The 27,381-nt window shown below is 33.9% G+C and overlaps 1 pseudogene; it reads left to right on the top strand.

The window, feature by feature from the left end:
- The first annotated feature begins 4,044 nt into the window (after positions 1–4,044).
- LOC117025543 (PC4 and SFRS1-interacting protein-like) lies at positions 4,045–11,729 on the top strand (annotated as a pseudogene).
- The last annotated feature ends 15,652 nt before the right edge of the window (positions 11,730–27,381 follow it).

Genomic DNA, 27,381 nt, shown 5'->3' with positions numbered 1-27,381 from the left:
TTTAATGTTATTTAAACATTATAATCCATAGAGACAAGACTAGGTTCTGTTTAAAATACATATGAATATATATTTATAAACCTTATTGTATGTGCATAGATTCTTTTTTCCTAAAGGTAGCAATTGGTATTATATTTCAAGAATAGTTTGGGCAAAAATAATTCAATGGTTTTTCGTTTGAAAGAATAGTGCTTAAACAAATGTGGTATAATATTTATTTTCATCTTTATCATAGTTTTTAGGCCTATTGTTATTTAAAGAAATGTTCTCATTAAATTTGGATAGAAGAAGAAGTAGTAGTAGTAGGAAGGAAAGAGATTTGAAATTCTTGGGAAGGTGGATTAAAGATTTTCTAAAACAAAACACAGATAACTAAGAATTATGGCACTTTCCAAATTATTTTATCAAGTGGTTATGTGTTTATTTTCCTTAGCTCAACTTCAAAATCTTATAAGAATTTCCAGAACTGTGGACAAATTTAATGGAAATACACTAAAACCAACAAATAATTTATAAAGTAATTACTAAAATATATCGAGTAATTAGAAGTAAATTTGACCTTAAGGACACTTTCAGGTATACTAAAAACATACTGTTTTTTGTAATCATGCTATGGGTGGTACTGTTGGTTTTATTATCTGAGACTATAATATATTTCTTACACAGAATAAGCAAATGAATATGTTGGTGTCACTGAGAACAAAGATTTTTAACTTTGAATGGAGGAGATACAGTGGTAAGATAATTGAGATTAAGAATAATTCTGATAGTGAATTAGAAGCATCAGTATACTTATGTTAAAACTAAAGTGTGTTCTCTAGTACTGTTTTCTAAAAAAAAAAGCAAATATACTGATCAACCCATAACAATGAGCATTCCTAGTATCAAGATTGTGCTCACTGTCATTTCTCACTAAAAAAATATAGCTCTCCCTGGAGAAATAGCTGATTCGAGGTCTGCAACAGAAAATGGGGAAACTGAGCTAGTCATATCAAATGGGTTCATGAGGAAGTTATAAAAGGTTACTATTAAAAGGATGCCTATGTTCACTGCAGCACTATTTACAATAGCCAAGATATGGAAACAACTGAAATACCCATCAATACGCAATTGGATAAAGAAATTGTGGTATACCAATATATATGCATATACACAATGGAATATTACTCTGCCATAAAAAGAATGAAATCTTACCATTTGCAACACTGTGGATGGACCTAGAGGGTATATGCTAAGTAAAATAAGTCAGATTAAGAAAGACAAATACCGTGTGATCTCACTTATATGTGGAATCTAAAGAACAAAATAGATGAACAAACAAAAGAGAAACAGACTAATAGAAACAGAGAACAAACTGGTGGTTACTAGTGTAAGTGAGCTTGGGGGAGCGGAATGAGAAAAGTGAAGGGATTAAGAAGTACAAATTGGTAGTTATAAAAGAGTCATGGAGATGTAAAGTACAGCATAAGGAATATAGTCAATAATATTGTAAAAACTATGCATAGGTTCAGATGGGTACTAGACGTATTAGGGGGATCACGTCACAAATTACATAAATGTCTAATCATTACACTTTACACCTGAAACTAATATAAAATAATATTGAATGCCAACTATAATTTAAAAAATAGTCATGGGGATATATAATACAGCATAGGGAATATAGTCAATAATATTGTAACAACTCTCAGTGTCAGATGAGTAATAGACTTATTGGGGTATCACTTTGTGAGGTCTATAAATATGTAATCACTATGTTGTTTCATACACCTGAAACTGATAAAACAAATAAAATAAAAGGACTCTAGTTGCTAACTTGAAGAGGTTCCCTACAGCTAAATTTGGGACAATTTGAACGCCTTAAGAATAATAACTGCAATTAACTGAAACACATCAAATACATTCATTTCAATCCATGAATTTATAATAAAAACATTCTCAATGGTCACCATTGAAAATGCTAGGAAACCACCTCATTATTTTGAAAGTGTTGCCTGGGATTTTTTTTTTTTTTTTTGCTTTTTTATTGATTTTTTTATTGCTTTTCTTATATGAACTGTGCCTTAGGATAATTGGTTAGAGATGTTTATTTTTATAGACATATTTTAACTAATAAAAGAAGTAATTGTAGAATTAAAATAACACAATTTTGCAAACCCTAGTGAAGTAATGAATCTAGACAATAATCACCAATGGATGGAAATACAAAAGGGAAGCAACAAGTCATTATGTGCCTCCTTAAGACCATATACAAAGTATTTTTGCCAAAATATAATTCTGATTCTAGGTATAAGGGTGAATTTTACGGATATTACTGGAGTTAGAGACACATTAAATTACATCACAAGGTTTCAACCAGCGAAATCTAGAATGTGGTAATTCTACAGTTAATCCAGTAAATGAATTGTATGGAAAACAACAAATAGAGGGAAACCTGTAGATTTAAAGACCCAAGAGTCATATTATCCAATTGCAGTATGTATTATAGATTTCACAGGAGAGCGATTGGAACACACTATAAAATTATGCAACAATCTATCATTAAACAAATACTGTCATTTTTGGTGTGATAAATGTATTGTTATATTACAAAAGAGTACTTATAGTTTATACCTATAAACTGAAATATTTACAGAAAAAAGAATATATGTATTGAATTAATTTCAAAATAAACAACAGTAAAGAACTATAGAAGTATAAAAAATAATGAATTGATAATTGCTCAAAGTAGGAAATATATGTAGATGAAAGTTCATCATTATCCCCTACTTTTATGTGCTTGAAATTTTCCATAAATGAATTTTACGAAGAATTCTAAAAAAGAGTAATCACAAAACAATTCATTATCAGTTTTAAAAATTGTATGTGAATACCATCTTCAAGTTTCCTTCCATATAAAGTTAAATAATATTTACATCAATTCTGCCACTAGAAAATAAAGTACAAACAAAAGTATCAAAATACATTATTCACAATAAGAATAGCCTTGTTGATAAACTTAATAAACAATTAGAACATATAATGCATAGAATTTCTATCTATGCTATTGAAAATTTTCTGTGAAGGACAAGGTGGTAAATATTTTAGGCTTTGCAGATTATATGATCTTTGTTGACAACTGAATTTTATTGTTATAATACAAAGCAATCACAGAGAGCACACAGATGAATGAATGTGACTGTGTTACAATAAAATTTTATTTACATAAATAGGTGATGGGACAGATTTATTTTTTAAATCCATTCACTTTTTATCATTTCTATCACCATCAACCTAGTCTAATCCTCACCTTCTAGATCACTGCTGTAGATGCTTGCCTTCCTCGTGTAACGATGCAATCTCTTTTGAAATAAATTATTTCATTTTTAATGTCGCTGCATTAGACTTATGTTTGGTTAACTAATGTCGTATATATGCTTTGAGGTAGAAACAGAATGAGAGGTAAGAATTAGAACTGTTGTGGTAGAAATGCAAGAGCAGAAAAAAAAGTCAAAACCAGTCAATGCTTAGCTTTTATGGCCAATGAAAAAATTTAAAGAAAAAAATCCCTAGCAATATAATAGTGTCAAGTTGGAAGGTTTTCTAAATTTATCAACCTCTTATTAACAAATTATGAGCCAGTACTAGTGCCCTTGAATATCTGTTTCCCTGTACGCAAGAGATCTTAGAATATCATGTGGTGGGGGGTGGGGTGGTTTGGGGGACATCCTGTCCTCAGAAGAAGGTGAAGGTCAAAGGATTCAACATCAGTGTCCTTACCCTACACCTCTGTATGAGGAAACTCAAGGTTATGTGTGCATATTTGTGCTCATGGTGGATGGACATGATGGTATTCGTGGATATTCAGTAGAAACTTCCAGAAGGGTAAGAGGAGAACACTGAAACTAGTGACCCAATTCCCTGGAAGAAACCCATGAAAGGCTCCATTTGGCCTTGTGTCATATTCTACAATAGTACATATGGGTGGAGGCAGTGGCTACAGAGAAGAATCTTAGGTGACATAAATGACATTTATGGGTTACAGATGGTCTATAGAGGATCAGGATGCATTCTCGTTTCCCTGGTGGCAATGGTGGAGTGGGAGTATTGTTAGGGATGGGACCTGGAACTGCTAAGAATATCTGTGGATCTAACGAAGGCTGCAATTGGAATAAGGAGCCACGGTGTTCAGGTAAGTCTAGTCAGAGTTGGATAAGTGGTTTACAGCACAATAGAATCATTTGTATCTCAGTAGCTACTAGGTCAGGAACCTATGAGAGAAACCATCCTGCCACAGAGATCAGTGGGGACTCCAAGGACAGTGTGGTTGCTTGAACCCAGATACCTTTTGGAGAGAAGTTGAGGGAGGGGAAAGAAAACCAAAGAGCAAACATTTAACCAGAATAAAGTTTTTTAACTGGTTTCAACTATTTTATGTTTCTAAAATATATATATAAAAAAAATGGCAGTATTGTGTGACTGAAATTATTATCTCTTCTACCACATTCGTTCCGGTTTCTTTCTAGTAATTCTTTGCTTTAAGGAAGGTAATCCTTTCAAATTACAAATGTATACACATCACCTCTTCGTTGAAAATGCTTGTTTTTTTCCACTGCACTTATGATAAATAGCAAGACTCTTCATAAGGCCTGGACGGTGCCACAAAAACTAATCCTTACTTTTATGTCCAGTCTCCTCTTCCACCCTGCTACATATCTTCACTTCAGGCACACTGTCCTTCTTTCTTATCAAGCACTCCATGTCTATGCCTGACCTTGGGTCTTTGCCCATGATATACCCTCACACTGAAATGCTCTTCCTTCTTTGCCTGGTTTCTCTTCCATCAAATCTTAATCTCTATCGCTTTGACACTCAAATTTCATTCATTTTGATGGCATCATCTTAGTATTTGATGTGACCATGTACCACTGCATAACACTTTCCTGATTTTTTTGTGCTATGTGTGTTGGACACCTGTATTATTTTGTATACAAATATCTCCCTACTAAATTTCAAAAAAACCCTTCAATTATTATACAAAAGAAAATTCACTTTACATGAGTATGTATTTTCAAAATATTTTTTAAAATATTACTTGGACATAAAACACGACAGGGAAGTCCATGGAAAGGGCTAAGAAGAAAGCAGCATCAACAGTCCTCTCATAGAGTTAGAAACAAAACTCCAGTAAGTCACCCACAAATTTACTCAAGGCTCTATATCTCCTTTATGATCTAACCCTAACCTGATGTTATGTCAATTGGCTTTGCTTCATTCTTATTAAAATTATCAGATTCAAACTATATTAATGTTACATTGTTTCCCCTATATTATTATACTGTATTCTATGACTCTACTGCTATTTTTCATCTACCTTGATACCTCATACAGTGCTCAAGAATTGTAAATAATGGATACTCAATAGATATTTAATTATTTTAAGTTTAAAATTAGAATTATTTTTAGTTTCAGGTTTTTTAAAGAGATAATAGAATTTGCTTAACATCATAAGAAAACACTCATATCTTAACAGCATTTTTATTTCAACCTAAATACCTCTTGTGTGCCATATGTGAAAAATACTAAGCATTTGATAAATACACCCTTTATGAATTAATGGCAATTCATTTGTTGCTTAACTGCAAAAATTCTTCAGTGGTTGTTATGATGACCAAAACAATTTCATGATAATCATAAGTCATGTCATTCACACAAAGTGCATATTAAAAATAGAAATGATGTTTTGTGGAAGTAATTATAACCATGACAATACTAATGCTACTGATCATTCAAAGTTCAATTGTCTAAATTGCTTAATTTTAATACCACTATTACTCTAATGAAAAAATTAGCTTCTATTTCACACAATATACTCATAATTTTATTAATCAGGCAAAACTCTTATTTCTAATTAGCAAATACATAAGTAGAATACCATTTGGGAAAATTTCACAGTAGATTGCTCTGTCTAGAATTGATGGTCTATCTGTAAAGCCTGATAAACATCAACACCTTTCTTTTATCAGAAAACCAAAGTAGTTTAGTAATATGCAGTACAGTCCACCGCTTTCTCCTCACTTTTAGCAATAAAAAATGTGAAATAAAGTCTACCCTTGTTGAAACCATAAGTCAAGACATCAAACATAGCACCTTAAAACCCACACAGTCATTGTAAGCATACATCTTCAGAAACAGTTTCTTAAATACAAACAGTGTAGTCTTTCAGGCACTGTTTATGTTTTCCTCTTGCATGGTATCAAGTTATATTATTATACCAATACAGGTTTATGAGCATATTTAATACATGTAATGGAGGTTTAGAACATAACGCAAAAGACCAAAATGATTTTTTTTAAATGATTTTTTAAAAATACACCCAGCCTTAGTAGTAAGAATAAGAAGTACAATGAAAAAGTAAACACCCATTCTTTTCTTTATGCTTGCAAAGGAGCTGATTCCGACACAATGACTGATTTGACCTAATTATAGCTCTGGAAAGGATCTTTTGTGTGAGCTCTGATTCCTTTTAAGGAAGCCAAATTTGAAATCACTGAATTATTTAAATAATTAAAAAGGTAAAATCACCTTAACAATGTAGGTTTCCCTTATGAATTGTAGGAATTAAAAAGATCTTAAGCTTACTGAAAAGTTGCACATGCCATAAAGAGGGCTTGTTTCCCCTTTAAACAATTTGAGACTAAACTGCAGAGCCAAAACCCTCTCACCCTGAAATACTTTCTTGCAAATAAGGACATTCTCATAAATAATCATATTACAACCGTCAGGAGCAGGGAATTAATATTGATACATCACTATCTCTAAAAATCATCCCATTCAGGTTTCACCAATGTCACAATAATGTCTTTTAAAGCAAAAACTCCTGCTTCAGAATCACAAATTGATTTAAGCTGTCATGTCTCTTTAGTCTTTCTTGGTCTCTTGATTCCTCAGTCTTTCCTTGCCTGCTTTGACCGTGAAGTGTTTGAAGATTACAAGTCACTTCCTTTGTGGAAGATCCTTCTATTGGTGTTTGTCTGATGTGTCCTCATAATTAGATTAGGTTATTTATCTTGGCAGGAATATTCCAAAAGTGATGCTGTGTTCCCATTGCACACCATCAGTTGGCACATGATTCTGATTTTTTCCTATTTTTAATGATTTTGTTTGGATGAGTGCAGGCACCCTTGTCTTATTCTCCAATTGACAGGGAAAGTTTTCAACATTTCATCATTATGTATGGTATTTGCTCTAGTACCGGTATATGTGCACCTACATAATTTGATACCTTTATAAGATTATGAAATTTTCACTCAATTTATAGCACGCTAAGCATTTTTATCATGAAAGGATATTGGATTTTTCAAATGCTTTTGCATATATTGAGTCCAGGATTCTTTTCTTTCATTCTGTAGATATGGTGAATACTATTGATGGAGTTTACAAATGCTTAACTACATTTATATTACTGCAGTAATCCCAAAGGTCTGTGACCCGTTATCCTCCATTATGTATTACTACAGTCAATTTGCTAATTTTTTTGTTTAGAATTTCTCACGTCTATATTTGTGAGAGAGACTGACTGGCCTGCTTTTTCTTTTAATCTCCTTGGCAGGCTTTGATGTCAAGGTTATGCTCACCTTATACAATGAGTTTGGAAGTTTTCCCTCTTTTCCTGTTCTCTAGGAGAATTTCTATATGATTAGTAGCATCTGCTTGTGACACCATATGGCCTGAGGCTTTTTGTGAGAGGTTTTACTTTACAGATCCAAATTACGTGAAATGACATTGGACTGTTTTTCCCTGTGTGGAAGAAGAAAAATGAATATATAAAAACAGATCCTGATACAAAGACTTAGATGAAGGTAATTATCCCATAAAACAGGAGTGAGGAAATAAGAGACAGCGAGGAAAGGCAGGGTAGATTTGCTAATCAAGCTGTTAACTACTCTGAGTACACTGGGGTTGGATTTCCTAGAATCCAGTAAGTAGGTGTGAAGGCTGCTCCTCAGAATTGTCTGTCCTAGTCCTGGAAATGAAAAATGTTTCTTCATTAGCTAATAGGCAACATTGGCCAAGGGTTACCCCAGGAGAGGTTAACTTCCTCAAACTTACATTTCTAAGTTGTTTTTACTTGGGAGCCTATAAAAAGTCAATCAAGTGGAAGTGAGGCAGAGCAGAAGTGATTAAAACAAATGTTTTTCAGAAATTTATATTTATCTTAGGTCAGTTTTGCTATAGCGCAACCAAAAAAAACCAAACTTTTGGTATTGTTATTTTTTTCTGTTGTACATTTATTTGGCATTCATTAATTTCGTCTTTTATTTTTGTTATTGCCTCCCTTCTATTTCATAATGTTTAATATTTGCTTTTCTCTGTTTTTCACACAGATGATTAGATCTGATTTTCAGTTTTCTTTGTCCTCATGTAGTCAGTAAAGATTACACAATTCCCTTTAACCCTACATTAGAGCTGACCCTTCTGTTTTAATGTGTTCCATTTTAACCATCATTCTTTTAAAAATACTTTCCATTTTCCATTATGATTTCCTTGTTGACTCATGGCTTTTGTTTCAAAGTATGTAACTTAGAGCATTTGGGTATTTGCTTGTTATATATTGTTTCTGAGTTAAAACTTAATGCAATTTTGGTAAGAAAACATACTCTGTACAATTTATTTAATATCTGTTGAGGCTTGTATTTTAGCTCAGCATTTGGTCAATTTTGGTAAATAGTCCTTTCAGTGCTCTTGAAAAGAATAGGCATTCGGCAGTTGCTTGGTGTAATGGTCTATAAATGTCAATTAGGTCAATGTGATTGATTTTGCTCCTGAAATCTTTTGTATCCTACTTAATTTTTGTCAGTTTATGTCCTCAAATACAGAAGTAAAAAATGTTAATTTTTCCAATATGATTGTGCGTCTGTCTCCTTCTTTTTGTAAATTATGTCATTTTGTCTGCATTAGACATTTAATACTATGTTGTTAGGCACATAATATTTTAAGATCATTTGTCATTATAACATATACCTCTTTATCACTATTAATTTATCACTATTTTGTTTAAAACCTATTTTTATCTGATATTAATGTAGCTATATCATCCTTCTTTTGGTTAATATTCGCATGCTTTTTAACAAAGTTTTTATTTTAAATATTCCTATATTTTTGTATTTAAGGTGGGTCTCTTGTAAGCAACATATGATTTAATCTTTTAAATCTGATAATCTTTGTCTTTTATTTGAAATATTTGGTTCACTTGCATTTCTTGTAGGTACTACTATATTTGTGTTTAAATTTAACATCTTATATTTTTGCTGTCTGATCTATCTGATTTGCATTCCTCATTACCTCCTTCATCGCCTTTGTTGTATTAATTAACTTAGATTTCAGTTTCCTCTATCTTGATTTCTAAATATTCTTTAACTCTTTTAAATGGTTACACTAGACATTATATGTCATATCCCTGATTTATTCCAATTTAATATATAAATTGGTATTTTATCACTTCTCAGAGCATAGACATTGTAACATTTTACTTTTACTTATCTTTTCTTTCATCTTATTAAAATTATTTTGTGTATTTAAAATTTTTAATAGTCACTAAGAAATAGAAATAAACTATTCCCAGTTTTATTTATGTGAGCTTCTGAATCTCAAAGTTGTGATACAATAAAATGTTTTTGAATTTTGTTTTGTTTTTAATGCAGCAATACCTAACTGGCACGGATTTTGATACCAAAAGTGGTATGCTGCCATGACAGAAATCTGACACATGGGGCATTCAGTTTGAGACTCAGTAATAAGGACAAGCTTCAAGACCCCCAGGACAATTAGTGAATGCTGGAAGGAATTTCTTGGTGTACTTGAATGCATTTTGAAAATATCACTAATATATAGGATTGTGACTAAAATCCCCATACACTTTGTTTTATTGTTGTCTACAAGGACTGTATTATAATTTCATTTAATTAACTGCTCCACATGAAACTGAACTTATTTTCAGTACCAAATCAGAATATACATTAGGCCTTGATCATCATGAAAAGAAATAACTCTAACTTGTCCACTAGTCCGATGGTATAATTTCAAGTTCATCAATTATCTGTTCTAACTCATAATTATTAAAATTATACCTTATTCACATTTGTAACTGTTTAGTTTCCCCTTAAATAAATGAGATCAAATAATGTGTAAAGTTTCTGAGGAACTCTAAAACTACCCACAAACAAACTACCCATTTTTTTTTTTTGGAACTCATGATACTGCTTTTTTAGGTCCAAAGGATATAGTTCCTTACTCAGGAGAAAAAAAAGAAAAGAAAAGTATGAAAAACAAAATAAACAAAAAGGCTTTAATGAATGTTTATGGGAGATACATAACAATGCAAAAGTGAAATTTTCAAGTCAGCAGCCATCAGCTAAGCAATCTAATGCATCATCTGATGTTCAAGTTGAAGAAACGGAAACTAATGTTTCAAAAGAAGATACTGACCATGAAGAAAAAGCCAGCAAGGAGGATGTGACTAAAGCAACTGACATAGCCACTCCAAAAGCTGCCAGAAGAGAGAGAAAAAGAAAGGCAGAAAAGCAAGTAGAAACCGAGGAGACGGGAGTAGTGACAACAGCATCACTATCTGTTAATCTAAATGCGAGTCCTCAAAGAGGATGACCTGCAGCCACAGAAGTCAGGACTCCAAAACCAAGAGACAGAGCCAAAATGATAAAACAGACCTGTCTTTCTGAGAGTGACATGGTAATTGAAGAAGACAAAAGTAAGAAAAGGGGACAACAGGTAAAAACAACCTAAAAACACAGCTTAAAAAAAATGAACAAGGCCAGAAAGAAGATAAGCCAAGAAAAGAGCCAGACAAAAAAGGGGCGGGGGAAGGGAGGGGAGAAGAAGATGAATCAAAAAGAAGAAAGAAAAAGCTAAAATGGGGTTTTCATCAACCTCTGATTCTGAAAAGGAAGAAGATGATCAAGAAGGAGAAAAGAAGAGAAAAGGTAGAAGAAACTTTCAGACCGCGCTCACTGAAGGAATATGCTGAAAGGCCAACCTAAGAAAGAGGCAACAGATAGAAAACGCAAGCAAGAATAACAAATAAAACTGAGCAGCAAAATAAAGATGAAGGAAAGAAGCCAGAAGTTAAGAAAGTGGAGACGCGAGAAACGACAATGGATTCTTGATTTCAAAGACTACGTGCTGAAATTTTTAAAAAATCACTCAAAATTGATAATCTTGATGTGAACAGGTGTATTGCGGACTTGGATAATCTTGCTTCAGGTATAATACAACAAGCTCAGAAACACAGAGATGATTACAGCACTGAAAAAAATATGGTGATTTAGAGTCAGATTATCATGGAAAAGTCTACAATGTGCTGTAACAAGTTTAAGAACATGGTTTTGGTTGGTGATGAAGATTCTGTAATAAATCTCTTGCCAAAAAAAACAAAAATGTTTTTGGTCGATGAAGAAGATGCTGAATAAATCTCTTGCAAAAAACCCCACAAAACAACAACAACAGCAAAACAGCAAGAGGAAGCAAATAAAACCAAAAAATGAAGGGAAGAACAGGCCAAACAAAAAGCTAGAAAAGGAACAGACAGGTTCAAAGACTCTAAATGGAGATTTGATGCTCAAGACAGTAATCAACCACAACATAATGGAGATGGCAGTGAAGAAAGCAAAGGTGAGACCAGCAGTAAGAAAAAGCCATCCTGTGAAGACAGAGAGATAGAAGGATCTCTTTAGTGTTATCTGACACGCTAGATAAATAGGTTGACATACCTGAAATATAAAGAGCATTTGAGAAGGTTGTAATGGTTTTCCCGTGAAATATTTAGACTGCTGAAAGTTTTAAAGTTTCATAAGCATAGGTTTTGGCATTTAAAACTTGTTTTGAGGGAGAAAATCTCTTTATCTTTCTTTTAAAATAATTAAACATTGCTTAATTGTACTTGTGCAGTAATAACAGCTACATTATACAGTAAATGTGAGGGAAAATTCATTTAGGAAATGTTGAACTGCTTTTCTAGACATTAGTTGTAACATATTTTCAATTAGTGTTTATATGCTAATGTGAATTGATAATAGAAAGAAGTTACATTATTAAAACTGCTATTTATATAAACCTTTGCTTTCTTCCCAAACTGGTGGGTTTTGTGCATAGTTTTTAAAAATCTTTGATATACCAGACTGTCTTTTCACTGTTTGCGGGTTTTGTAGAAGTTATGCATGTTTATGGTGGATAAAATGTTACTTCTGTAAAAGTACTCACTTCTTCCGTCTGAAGTCAATCTCAAAGTCTACATTGTGCTACATTATCCTACTGAGTTGTAACAATGTGCAGTCTGTATTCCATTTTGTATGACAAGTAGATATCCAACTGACATTGAACTGACAATTTTACAAGGTATAAAACTCATGTTAACTCTTGAAGGTAATTTAATTTTGTGGCTGGGAATTCAGTGAAGTCACATGACTTTCCTGCAGACAACAGAATAGGTATGTATAGGAATGATCTGTCTTTAGGGTTCAGTCATCTAAGATCCTTTACAGGCACCAGTAGCTGCAACTGAAAACTAAATGATAAAAGTTACTTTTTAGGACATATCTGAATTTTTTTAAAAAGTCACACTCATTAAGGATGTCACTAACTACTATTTTTTTTAATTGGAAAACAATTCATGATGCCTGCACAATACATAAAAGTAAATGTCATGTAAGGAAACTAACCTATTTGAAAGCATGGCTATATCAGAAGGGAATTTTTATTTCTGTGGCATACACATGTGACAGGATTGCAAAAAGTGGAAACGGTGCTCTGAGGCAGTAGGCAAAGTAAAGGAGTACTTTTTGAAATTCTGTATATTCATGTATGTGGACTAAAGTAGGGAGAACCAAGGATAACAGATAAAGTTTAGGGGTAACTTAAAAAAAAATTCTATATTTTGATTAGGTCTGTTGATGGCTTTTAGTAGCTAAGACACTTCTCATGCTTTGAAACTGAAAATGGAAAAAGGCTTTGAATACTTCAGTGTTTACATGTGACATGCATCGTATGTTATGACCTCTCAGATAATTGCTTTCATCTATAGATGAAAAGTTTGAATTATTTCAATAGTTTGGAGCTTTGCTTTTGAGAAGCTTATGATGGAACCTAGGACCCACTGTTTTCAGGGAACTCTTGCTATTATAGCTGTTTGGTCCATAGTACAATTAAAATTTGGACAGATTTAGTCTAGGAAGCCATAGGTGTCAACATGTAAACTTGTTTTGATTAAAGAATTGTTCTGTTAAAATAAATGGAACCTGAAACCCCTCTTAAATTAGATAAATATTTAAAAATTGTTTTGCAAGCACAATGTAAACACTTTTTAATCGTTTAGTGACCATGGTTTCTTTTCAAGAACTTAATGGATTCAGCTGTATACGTTAATAAGGTAATGAAAATACACATAATTGCTATACTGACTCCTCACTGAATAGTGAGACAGTTGTTTCTTGATAGATAAAACAAAACTATAAAAGTAATAGCATTATTTTTTAAAAATGAAGAAAGTATTGCTTCAAAAGGTACAGGGTATCACAAAATTTTAAGGGACGAGTCTATTAACAGTTTTAGAGGAAAGATGTATTGTTTAGGAAAGAAATTATCCTTTAAAAATTAGTTATCTTCCACTTTCTGAACAAATTTTATATATTCTGTGTTGAATAACTTGGTGGTAAGACAAACCTTTGGCCTCTTCCCACTCCGTAAGTTTCTCTTGTGTAGTGACAATGAAGCAGAAATTCTAATTAAACTAATCAAAGTGCAGTTTGGGATGATGAATTTTGTTTACAGAAAGACTAGTGAAGCTGCACTGGTAAGAAAATGAATCATTGTCTAGTAAAAAACCCCAAAAAATTAGTAAATAAGACAAATTTCTCTGTCCATAATATGCCGAACATATTTCAATAATTAAAGTTTCTTTCTTCCGTTTCACAGGTTTTACATTTCTGCCATCTCTTTGAGGTAGACATAATGTTGCTGTCTAATCATCTCATGCACAGCATTTTTCGCATGTAGATTTTCCGGAGTCATAAAGTGTCTTTAACCGACAGCTAAGTGGTTCACTTGATGTTCAGACATCAGGCTTCAGGAGCAGTTCTCAGAAAAGAATTTGGTGGCTTGTGATAGTCATAATTGCTGTTCACTAAATATTCCCATCCCCTGCCCCTGCACTTTCCCTTTCAGGCCCATAGTAGGACTGCATTCCTGTCTCTTGTGTTTGAGACAGCTTGATGCCTAGTTTTGGCCAATGAGTCATAGGCATTTAATTGCTGAAACCAAAGCTTGCTATTTACTTGCAAGAGCACACGCTCTTAGAGCCTTCCTCTTTCCTCTGACATAGATGCCAACATCATGCGCTTCAGCAGCCACTCCATCATCCTGAACTCCTGAGTGACTGCAATAGCAAAGGTCCATGATGAGCACAGAACATAAACAAGAAGGAAATCTTTGTTGTTTTATGCCTCTCACATACTAGGGGTTGTTTGCTATAGCAGAGACCTTCAACCTTAGCCCATATCACCCATGATTTTCAAACTGGGTTTCAATCCATAAGAATGAACACATTACTTTGTTTTGCAAAGACACAGTAGTGTATTAGTTTAATGGAGAGATATTTTGCGTGAAGGGCTCCAATTGCAGGTAAATTTACTGTCCAAAACACCTCCACATCTTTATTCATATTACTTCAGTTTCTTGTTTAATTGCATGAAAAAAAAGTTAAATTTTTGAATAATAGGCTTATCACAATCTTGTTTTAAGTATGGGCTACCATCAACAGCACCTCAATTAGTGAGTTTGCTTATTAAAATGCGAATTCCCCCAAACCTCCTGCCAGCTATTGAATCTGAACTACAGGAGAATTGGGACTCTACAGAAAATCATCACTTTAAACAAGTTCTATTTCGAATATATTTCTAGTATATATTAATGTTTGAGAATCACGGCATTACAGAATATTTTTATACCAAAAATATGATCATATGTATTTAGAGCACTGAAGTATCAGCCAACTCATGTAATTTCTAGTGTTAAGAGAACTGGTGATCAATACATTTGTAAAAATTGGTCAATAAACTGTACTTTAGACACCAAATGGGGTATTATTTTTGTCTTGGTCCTGAAAAACTAGGAATAGTTTTTGTGTCTGATTTAACTTTTTGCTTACAGATTAATTGTTAAACTGTACTTCAGTGTCTTCTTGTATCCAAATAATTCAAAATGGTGATGTGTATATTTATAAGAAAATATAATCGGATCTGTTGCAGAGTGATGATTCAAGTTTTCTTCACCTGTGAGTTGTCAAAAGCCAATCCTATCATTTTCTTTGTATGAGATATATCATGATAAGTTGCCCCTTTCTCAGAGGTATTTTAAAGACTACAGTATGAAGGCATTATCCAAATTGACATTGTTCTACCATGGCAAAGTCTGGAAAATCATTTTGTTTCTTATAAAATTGGGTTATGATTTTACTATAATTGTATTACACATTGGCAAACAGAATCTACATTATTGGCAACTCAGACATCTTACTGGTCTCAAAGGTCATTATCAACTAGTATGAATTTGACTAGTGAAATTTTTTGTGGGGAAAACAAATGTTTGCACAGATATATTTTTGCAGTTTGGTTACGATGTTGTGATGGACACAGATATAGTTTATGTACATCTGTTATATATTGCCATTCTAAGACATTTTAAAGAGAGATAATCAATAGCTAAATGAATGTATTTACCTGGATGAGAGAAGAACCCGCATGAAAGTATCTTAGATTTCCTGAAATTTGGGTATGTGAGTCCAATTCATGTGAGTTGATACCATAACACAGCAGTTCAGTAAAGAAGTTTTGGAACTAGATCTAAGGGTTTAAATTCTGGCTTGGCTATTTACTTATGTGGAAGGAAACCATTACTGCCAAGTTATTTAACCACACTGGACTTATTCTTTTTTATTAAAATGAGGATAATAATGATATTTATGTCACAAGGTTGTTATGAGTATGATACTATGTGTAGAGGCAAAGCCCTTTAAAGTCTCGGGCACATAGTAAGTGCTTTACAAGTGCTGGCAGTACTTGTAAATTCCCACAACCCTGAAAAATAAAATCTTGAACCTAACAGATTAGAATTATGATCTTCCTGAGGATATTTTCATTTTAACTTAAACATCATTTAGTAAAATTATCTTTTACTATGTTGGGAGAGTTATAGAGAAAGTTTTTATTTTCTACAATTGTTTTGTAACTTTGTATGTTATCATTTGTCTTTAGTACTTTTAAAGTTTTATGTTCATGCACCTACCTTAAATTTATTGGTTTTTGAAGAAAAAAAGTGGGTTAATCTCATCTATGGCCTGAAGGATTAAATGTTTAATGAAGGTAGTATTTATGGGACTAAGATATTTTATGATTGAAAAACAAACAAATGGCTAGCTGAAAATAAAGTAATATACTAAAATCACTATAAAATAAGGTGTTTGAGACAAGATACTGGATAAGTTAGGCTTTGAGCTTCTTTCCCTGATCTTAATGTTAACACATTTCTTTTAAATAATTCAACCCAAATTTTATAAAGCAATTAAAATAAATCAAAGAGGGTTCTGAATTTCTTGTTCCCTTAGGTGTCTTCCATATTTATGATTTTAAAAATGCATGAATCACTTGATTAGTGTTGACAGACATTCCATTAAGAAGTCTTAATATTTACAATAGGCATTTATATCTAGATTTTTAAAATTTATTACAAAATATTATTTCCATTAGAATCTGTCTTTTTAATGAACCACTATATTTTATCTACTATATAACATACTTATTTTTGAGGGGGGATGGAGGCTCAGAGAAATTGAGAAATGACAGTCATATTCAATAAAATTAATATTCCTATTGGAAAATTTGTAGATTTCATATAATAATACCATGACATATTACAAAATTATGCCATACTTTGACTAGGATTGTAATATAACATTCTGTATGTTTCAAATGAATATAACTGTATTTATAATCTCAAGTGAAGAATAATTTTTGTAACAAAAATAATGGTTACTTTAATCTTAAGTTTTACTGTGTATCTTTGACTAATGGTGAAATACTGCTTTTATTTCTCTAACGTTTAGAGTAGGAATTTATGAGCCAGAGAATAAAAATAAAAGGCAACCAGCAGCCAGAATCAATAGCGAGTATGAAATGTTTAAAATGCTTTTGCTTTTTAAATGTTTCCAGGCAACATGACTTGAACAATAATGGACAACTGTATTAGTCAGGATGGCTTGCATTATTTCTTAAACTAATCACAGGGTGCAGTTTCTCTGAAAGCTCATAAATAGATTAAAAAGTAAAAGTCTTTTGTTTTTGTTTTTAATTTGTATTGGGGAATATTGGGGAACAGTGTGTTTTTCCAGGACCCATCAGCTCCATGTCAAGTCGTTGTTTTCAATCTAGTTGTGGAGGGTGCAGCTCAGCTCCAGGTCAAGTTGTTTTCAGTCTAGTTGTGGAGGGTGTGACTCACTGGTCCATGTGGGAATCAAACCAGTGACCTTGATGTTATGAGCACTGTGCTCTAAACACTGAGCAAACCGACTTCCCCAGTAAAAAGTCTTATAGGTAGGTATTAGTACTACTTGTAGTGATTTGTGTGTCTTTTCTTATATTGTCCACTTGAAGTGCCGTGAATTATATTTATAAAGCAATGCAAGTGCTCTCTGTGTATTCAGTCTATCTCAGTTTATGAAAATGTGATTTGAAAGTTATCAACTTGCAAACTAAGATATAGTCATCCCTTGGCTGGGGGTCGGGGATGGTGGTGGAGGGAAGGTGTTCCAGGATACCAGCCCCAATACAAAAATCCACCAACACTCAAGCCTCATATATAATGGTGTAGTATTTACATATAACTTATGCATATCCGCCTATATACTTTAAATCATCTCTAGATTACTTATAATGCCCAATACAATGTAAATGCTATGTAAATAGTTGTTATACGCTATTGTTTAGGGAATGATGAAAAGAGAAATAGTCCGTACGTGTTCAGTGCAGATGCAAGGATCCTAGGCCTAACTACATAGTACATGTAGTCAGCAACAATGTAACATTTTTCCCCCAAGCATTTTCTATCTCTGGTTGGTTGAATTGGTGGATGTGGAAAAAGGATATGGAGAGCTGACTATATATTTAACTTTTTAAAATATCCATCACAGATTTTCTTTATGTACACAATGTTCTCTTTTAGCATTTAAATTAGAAATAATTTTTCTCTCCTTCCCTACTCCAATCAGTTTCCATGTAACTGTTCAGAGGCATAATGGATTTTATTAACCAGTATAGATTCCAGCACTTAATACATCCAGACACAAAATTTAAGAGTTGATTACGATATCTTAATTCAGTTATTTCTGTGTGACATGCTTCATAACAACAAAATGAACACTGACTGAGGATGTGGGACATGCAGACACAGGATATTACGTCCAACGTGCAAATCTGATAGACACGTCACAGTACGGATCTAACAGACAGCGTGCTATGTGGGGATCTGACAGAAGACGTTGTTCATCGTACATGACGATCTAACGGACTAAGTGGACCACACGCACCCAGGAAATGACTTGGGGAGGGTATGTCCCAGAGAGAGGACGATGCATGGCAGGCAGACTGCACTAGCAGGGCGCGCATGGTGCAGTGAACATGCTCTTAGGAGCTAACCTCTTGGCCCCGGGACAGGAATAAGGTAATGGCACGTGTACCTGCGTCAGGACCAACTGACAATTGTTTGAGCCGCAAAGTGGCTGGAAGCACTCTAAAAGACCTGCCGCCTTTGCAACGAACTAACTGAATGTGGCTTTGAGAGGGGCAGCTGTGGAAGCTACTCACCATTTCAGGTCTTTGAGAGCTGAGCAGGGGTAAAGTGCAAGCCACACACAGAAAGGGAGGGGAGGAGGAAGTCACGGAGATGGGAAAGGCAAGGGAGGAGGGGAGGAAGACATACTACAACCAAAAGGAGGATGAAGACCACACAGCAGAATAACCCTGCTGTGGATCAGAGGAACATCATGCTCGTAAAGTGGTGTGTGGGTTCAAAGAATTGAATGATACACCACATCTAGGAACAAGATTCAAGGCTGAAATAATTAAAAAAAGAATGAAAAATGAGTTAGTGGTGCCCAAGAACAAGGAGGAAGGAAAACAAAACATCAGAAAAAGTGAGGTCATATTAACTACAGAACGAAAAAGTATATGGATGAAAACAGCTGGAAAATGTATTTGAAAAACAGACTGAAAAAAATAATTTTAAGAATTAAAAGGAAAATCATTGATATGGAAGCAACAGGAGATACAAGGTATCTGTAGTTTGTGTCTTTTACAAAGAGAAAAAAAAAAGAAATGAAATAAAATATCCAGAGATGAAATTTAGGAGAGTCTTCCTGAAATCAAGGCAGAGTTGAATCCACAGATTGCAAGGTATACTTTATTCCAGATAAAATCAATATGGATTAATCAACCCCAGCATATGTCTTAATTTTATGAAACTTCAAAGGGAAAGAAACACTCCTCTGAGTTTCAGACATCAACAATGACAAAAACTATAACAGCAAATATCAAGAGGAGAATTCAGACTTCCTCGGACTTTTGAAATGCAGGTGTTTTTGTCTGAAGGGAACTAAATTCAAGAGAGAGAGAGAGATGAATTCAAAGGAGAGCAGAGCCCAGATCATGTTGAGATTTTTAAGTTGCAATGAGAAACTTAGCTTTTAGTTCCAAGTGCAATGAGAAGGACTTGGGAGATGCTGTTCCAGTGGTCCAGGTACAAGATGGTAGTGATGGGGACTAGATTGATAGCAAGGGATATGGGGAGAAACGGATGAATTCAGAACTTGTTTCAGGAGAGGCAACAGAACTTGGTGGCATACTATGTTTGGGTGGCAACAGGGAGTGCAGGTTAAGCGAAAGCATGGAAGTGAGCAGGTTGTTGATATGGCATAAGAAAAGATGAAATACTGCCATTTGCGACAACACGGATGGATCTTGAGATTATCACGCTAAGCGAAATAAGTCAGAAAAAGTCAAGAACCATATGACTTCACTCGTATGTGGGATATAAAACTGAAAGCAACAAAGGAACAAGACAAAGAAACAAAAACTCATAGACACAGACAACAGTTTAGTGGTTACTAGAGGGTAAGGGCGGAGGGGGTGGTAGAAGAGGGAAAGGAGGTGAAATGTATGGTGATGGAAGGAGAACCGACTCTTGCATTGTGTGTGAACACAATGCAATATATAGATGGTGTATTATAGAAATGTACACTTGAAACCTATACAATTTTACCAACCAATATTACCCCAATAAATTTAATTTAAAAAAAAGAAAAAGAAGTAGCTGATATTCTCATAGGAACCTATTAATGAGAGAGGCAAGTTTTCTAAACAGAACAGATATTATTCAGTATACATAATTGATTCAAATAACAGTACCAATGTTGGAATTTCCTACTGGAAATCAGGGCGTTACATTTAGTAGGTACCGTGTTTTACGTGGGGGAAACTCAGGAAAGAGATTAGGACTGAAACAAAACAAATGTATGGGTCATTGGAAGGAAACCATTGGTTTTGCAACATGGAGGTCCCTGGTAAATTTGCCAAGAGTAGTTTCAATAGGGAAATGGGGTTTAAATATTTGGCTGAAGAGGTATGAGGGAATATTGGAAATGAGGACACAGAGGCAGTCACTAGACAATTTGATTGAGAAGAGATAAGAAGTGGGATGGTAGCTGGAGAGAAATGAGGGATCAATGAGTGTTATCACTTTTTAAGATGGCAGGTTTCAAGGCATATTTGTGCACTGGTAGTACTGATCCAGCATAGAGGGATAAGCTAATAGTATAATAGATAAAGGAGAAAGTTACAAAAGAAGGGCTTTTGAGTAGGCAGGAGGAGGTGAGATGAGGGAACAAGTGAGGAATTTGATTATGATAGGGGAAGGGATACATCAAATTGCACCAAGAGAGGAGGAGAGGACATGGGTTCAGAGGTAGGTAGGTTGAAGATTTGGTGGTAATAGAAGGAAGGAAGGAAGGAAGGAAGGAAGGAAGGAAGGAAGGAAGGAAGGAAGGAAGGAAGGAAGGAAAGAAAAATTGTTTTCCTAGTGATGAGAACTCGTAGGATCTACTCTCTTAACACCATTCAGTAGGGTTAACTATAGTCATCATGTGGTATGTTCCCTTTATTTATTTATTCAGTGAACATTTAAAGGCATCAGTTTGGTGCCAGACACTGTTCTAATAACAAGAGTTTCACAGTGGACAAGCTCTTACATGTCAGTATAGAAAGATAGAATATGAATAACTAGATGAGATAATTTCACATCGTTGATAACTGCTGTTAAGTCAGTTACATCTGTCTTTGATAAGACTCTAGGCTATTGGGCTATTGAGGAGCTCTATTAGATATGATTGTGCCTTTCTGAGTGGCATATATTTGTTTTGAAACCAGAATATTGGCCAGGGAACAGGAAAGTGAAGAATAGGAGAGTAGGAACTTTGCAGAAAAAGAGACACCAAATAAAAAAGGCAAAAGCCAGAAGGAACTTTGTGGATATAATATTTAAAATCAAGTGCTTTGAGGTGAGTCCATAGGAATGCCTTTATAGCTATACAAGTCTGTACTGTAGGGAGGATGAGTTCTTGCTTATAGGAGGTCAGACAATTTAGTTTGTGAACTCATCCTAGAAAAAGTGCTACATACTTCATTGCTGAATAGCACTACATCACCTTTGAAGTACTCCCCTTGGAAATCTACACACCAAAGCCAGCACCTAGTTTACCCTTCAAAGTAATTTTGGACCTCTTTTTCTGGAATGGTCGTCAGAGCTGTCGTATTACCCTTGATGTCCTGAATTTTGTCAAAATGTCTTCCTTTCAATATTTCCTTTATCTTTGGGTAAAGAAAGAGGTCACTGGGGACCAGATCAGCTGAATAGGGAGGGTGTTCCAATACACTTATTTGTTTACTGGCTAAAAACTCCCTCACAGACAGTGCTGTATGAGCTGGTGCATTGTTGTGATGCAAGAGCCATGAATTGCTGGCGAAAAGTTCAGGTTGTTTTTGTCTAACTTTTTCATGCAGCCTTTTCAGCACTTCCAAATAGTAAACTTGCTTAATTGTTTGTCCAGTTGGTGCAAACTCATAATAAATAATCCCTCTGATATCAAAAAAAAGGTTAGCAACATCGGTGCAACAAGTTCACGAACTTCATTATCAGACCTTGGACATATTCTCTGAAATTATAGTGAACTTTCTGAGACAATTATGGACACACAATCATTAAACCAGATATCTATTGACATGTTTTCTCCTCTGCAGTGTTTTATTCACATGTGCACATTCTCTCTACTTCTGTTCCTCTAGTTGCCATCATCTCTGTTCTCCAGATGGAACAATTACAAAGGTGCAATGGAACATAAAGTGGACAGCTTGGAAGACCGAAGTGTCATACCACACAGTCTATGAGAAACAGTGAGATCCTTAGTGGAACAGGTTAGTCAAATTATGTCTAGTTACAAAATTCATCTGAGGAAGGTGCACTCATTTATCTTTTTTAAAAAAATTTTTTTTATCACCATGAGTTATTAGAGAAAGCTTAAAGACTTTTTATCTGGCATCTGCTGGCTCATGGTCATATAACTGATTTTAGGCTTCCACCAAAAGGTTGATAGGGGCAGAAAGTGGAAGTGCATTTCAAATTACTAAACGTAAAAAATTTAAAACTCTCTAGAATCTCCATTAAAAGGTTAGGTTGGGCAAGAGAGTTGAGTTATTTGCATAATGAAACATTAAGAATGTATTTTTAGGTTCAAACGGATTATGTTATTTTTGACCTCAATTAACATGACTAATCAAGAGTGAACTGTATTCCTTGTACATATCACACTTTACTGACAGTCTTTGTGGACATCAGTTACTGCCAATCATATTTTTTGCTCTGCAACAGGTCTGTAACTTTTTTTTTCTGTGTGGTGAGTCCCATGAATTAGAATTGTATTACTACACATGGATAAATCTGCAGTTAAGGTAGGATTAGAGAGGAGGCCAAGAGGTACCAGATGATTGGCACCTCTGTGAGATCTGTTTCTTAAAGGTTTTGGTCAATTTTTAAAGAGATGATTAGATGCTTCACACAACCTACACATTAAAGAGACTGGCTTATAAACTAAAACCCAATGCATTTAATGGTGATGAGGAAAATAGAAGTTTGAGGATGAAAGTATTTGTCTCTTCTCTTTAGGACTGCTTTTGACAGTGTCAAGGTCCCATGTTTGACAGGAACATAAACTCAGAAGCAAAGAGTTTTGAAATTGTTTAAATTAATTATCATCTGATGCAACAGCACTCAGAGAATTATTTCTTTTCTTCTACAATGTCTATTTTTGTACTGACAAGGACACATGTATTACTCGGTGCTCATCATACTTAGGCCTTTCTGGATTAAACTTGACAAGAAATATAACAGATGTGCCAACAAAGAGTCAAATTACAACTTCCATCATCTATAATTCTTCTCCTTAATATAGTTAAATTATATTGTTAATGCATGGAGGGTCACTGCATAATTTTATCTTATTAATATTTCGTAAAAATATTAATATTTGTTATCAGGATTAAAGTGCATAAACTTAAATTCTTCATATATTTTTATCAATTAAACATATATATTAGAAATAATAGACCCTATATATTGAAAATAGATAGATATTTATAGTATCTCTCTCTGAATCTAATTCTAGTGATTAAAAAATTAATGAAGAAATATAGAGAATACCAATGTCATAATTTAAAAGCTTCTTTAATGAATTTATGAGGGTATATACACACACCAACACAAACACATATAGAATTATGAATCTAAGAAATAGAATACATAATATACATATTACTTTTAAATATATTTATAATATTTAACATGTAGAAGTCAGCAAAATAAATCTCAGTAAATTAAAAATATTGAATGCCACATATTTTTTTGCAAAAGGCAATAAAAAGAAATAGACTAAATGTATATAGTCAGTTTATTTTCCATTGGAAATGAAAGAATATATTTCTACCTATATCTTCAGTTAAAGAGGAATGAGTAGAATAATAAATTGTTTAAAATTGATTTACAATATGTTAACTAGCAAAATGATACAGTAGGCCAATACAGTTCTCAAAGAACAATATATGTTCTTAAATTCAAGAATCTTAAAAATAATAACCAAAGTTGAAAAACAAACTCAAAAGACTAGAAGGAAGATAACACAGATAAATGTAATTGATAAAAGTTATGAAAAATGGTTGATATAGCCAAATGATTGGTAATATTGTGTAAACTGTCATAGGCCATACAAAACTGCATGTGATATATTGCCATTTTGTAAGGTTATTATTCCCCGATACCAAAACAGACAATCATAGAACAAAGAAAGTGTAGACCAGTTTCATTTCTGAATATAAAAACAAAAATCATATGTGATTTTAATTCTTCTCCCTATATCTCGTATTCTCATTCTCTTTGGGCCATGAGGTTAGCCAGAACATGTTTCTCTTACAGCAGAAGTAGAAATACATGACGACAAATGAAAATAATGCATCTTAAAGGTTAGACTCCAAAAAAGTACACAGTGACTCTCATGCACTTGTTAGTGGTCAAAACTAGTCACATTCCCAGCCTAAAGTCAATAGGCGGTGAAATACACCTCTCCCGTAATGAGGCCGTGGAAAGAGTGGATGTATGAGTATAAAGAATTGAAAGATGATACCAATTAATTCCATTAGCCAGAGAGCCTCATCATTAGAAAAATGTCTACATTATTAGATGAAAGTAGAACAGCACATGACCAACTAAATAAATTTTCAAAAGCATTTGCTAACATTTAGCAGATATTTATAATAAAGTATTAACAGATTAATAATAGGAGTGTCAACTTCATAAATGATGCCTACCAGAAACCTATCACACACACCCTACTTAATGTTGAAATATTGGAAACAGTCCTGTTAAAATTAAGAGAAAAGCAAGGGTATCTCCTACCACAGCTTTTAAGCATTTTACTGGAGTTTAGCCAATACCATAAAAACAGCCAAAGCAAATCAGAGTCTGCGTACCAATAATGGACAAAGATGTTATATTTTTAAAGTAATGTTTCAAATCAGTGGGAGAAAACACAGTCTATATAGTAAAAGGCGTAGAGCAGAGCCTCTCCCCAGATCAAGTCCTTCCTGTGTTGGCCAAGATACGATGACTGATTGATATTGACGCCAGACAACTCTGACAGTCCATATCAGCTTCTGATCTCCCTGGTGGGACTGAATGAAACTTTTGGACTTGCATGGCAGCTCTGCTTCTCCTCCTGGACAGTTCTGCTTCCTTCCTTTCCATTTTACAAGTGATAATCCCTGATAAACATTCTGTACACAAACCTTTGCCTTAGAGTCTGTTTTTTAGGAAATGTAACCTGCTAGATGCCTTAGGCCAGACTTACACCATATCAGGGATATTTTGTTAACATGAGGACAAGAGAACTAAAGTACCAAAAAGGCTTATGTAATTGGGAATAGCTTGACCATTTAACCTCATTTTATTAGATACATAACAAGACTGACATCTGATTGAAAAGATCTGGTACTCAATTCTTTGTTCTAATATTCCACTTTATTCTTAATTGCTTTATTTAAATGTCCGCAATGGACAGAAGATCTAGAAGAAAACTATATTCAGTAACATGTATTTCACTTATATCAAAAGTTTTAGTTACAATACTTTGCATTAAATAATAATCTGAATGTTTTTCTTGCCAAAGTCAACTTAGAAAATGGAGAACCAATTACAGCTTTAAGTATGGAATAATTATAGTATAGATATTATTATGCTTTGTTTTCTTTTTCTTTTTAGAAGAAAAGGGTATTATATGTTTTTTTGGTCTGGTCTAGAATTAAAATATGCTTCCAATAATCTAACTTATGATTATCTTCCACACACTCTTCCTCCTTTTTAATAACAAGGGACGAAGGTGAAAAATCATTTAAGAGAATGCTTTTTAAATAGCCTGAAATGTGTATGACTGGATGTACTAACCACTCTCAGTTCAGAGATTTTAATAGGCTTCTTCCAAGTCTCATTAACTCCAGGAGTAAAACATCAATGTAACCTACCATCTCCTAGAATAGTTCTCACCAGTTACTAAAGTATTTAATAGTGTGATATGCATTAAATTTATCAATAATGTGTCCAGAATGACAAACCTGCAGTAAGCTTATGCAATGTTGCAGAATTTCATGACTGCTAATTTAAAGACACTTCTGCTTTATGTCAAGCTTCCCTATGGAATAGTTCTGGATTTGAGGTTAGGCCATCTGAGTTCATGTTCTGGATCTGTTCTTCATCAGACAGTGTAATCTTGGGTAACTCATGGAATCTATGCTTTATTTATTGAAATCTCTCTGGTTATAAAAAGTACTTTCAGTGATTTACAATATATATATAAAATAAAAATAAGCTAAAAAAACAGTTTTATATTAAAAAAAAGGTTACAATATATGGGAATTAACAATAAATGGGAATTACCTTGGGAAGACTACCAAATCTATAAAATGTTGATTATATCAGTACCTATATCATTGAGTGGTGGCAGGGATTAAATGAAAAAAAAAACAACATTAAAAGCTTTTATAATAGTTCTCAGTAAAAGTTAGCTATCATTATTGTAAAGTCATAAGAGAAGGGGATTGTCTCTCTTAAAGAATGAATAAATGATTCCATTTCAATCACCACCAAATCCCTCCACCCCAAATAAGGGTTAAGACAAAATAATTAGAAGAGTAAATGAGATTAAAGGAGATTAAAGGAAATTTAATATACACAAAAAAATAAGAATTGTATTCAGTACTACACTATATGAACAGCTTTGTCATCGAATCTCGCTGTGGCTTTGTCTTAGTTCATTCAGGCTGCTGTAACAAATGAACTTTGTCTTAGTTCATTCAGGCTATTGCAAACTGGTGGTTTATTAACAGCAGAAATTTACAACTTGCAGTTCTGGAGGCTGAAAGTCTGAAACTATTAGGATGCCATCACGGTCAGGTGAGGGCCCTCCCCCAGGTCACAGTCTTCTTGTCATATCCTCACGTGGTGGAAGGAGCTAGGGAGCTCTGTAGAATCTCTTAGAAGAGCACTAATCCCGTTCATGAGGCTCCCACCCTTATGACCTAATCACCTGTTAAAGGAACCACCTACTATTAATACCATGGGCTTTAGGAGTTAGAATTTCAACACATGAATTTGGGGGGACAGGGGGAGCACAAAAATTCAGATCATAGT

Source organism: Rhinolophus ferrumequinum, chromosome 8 (genome assembly GCF_004115265.2).
Source record: "Rhinolophus ferrumequinum isolate MPI-CBG mRhiFer1 chromosome 8, mRhiFer1_v1.p, whole genome shotgun sequence".
In the NCBI taxonomy this organism is placed as follows: Eukaryota; Metazoa; Chordata; class Mammalia; order Chiroptera; family Rhinolophidae; genus Rhinolophus; species Rhinolophus ferrumequinum.
This window is presented reverse-complemented; position numbering and strand designations above follow the sequence as displayed.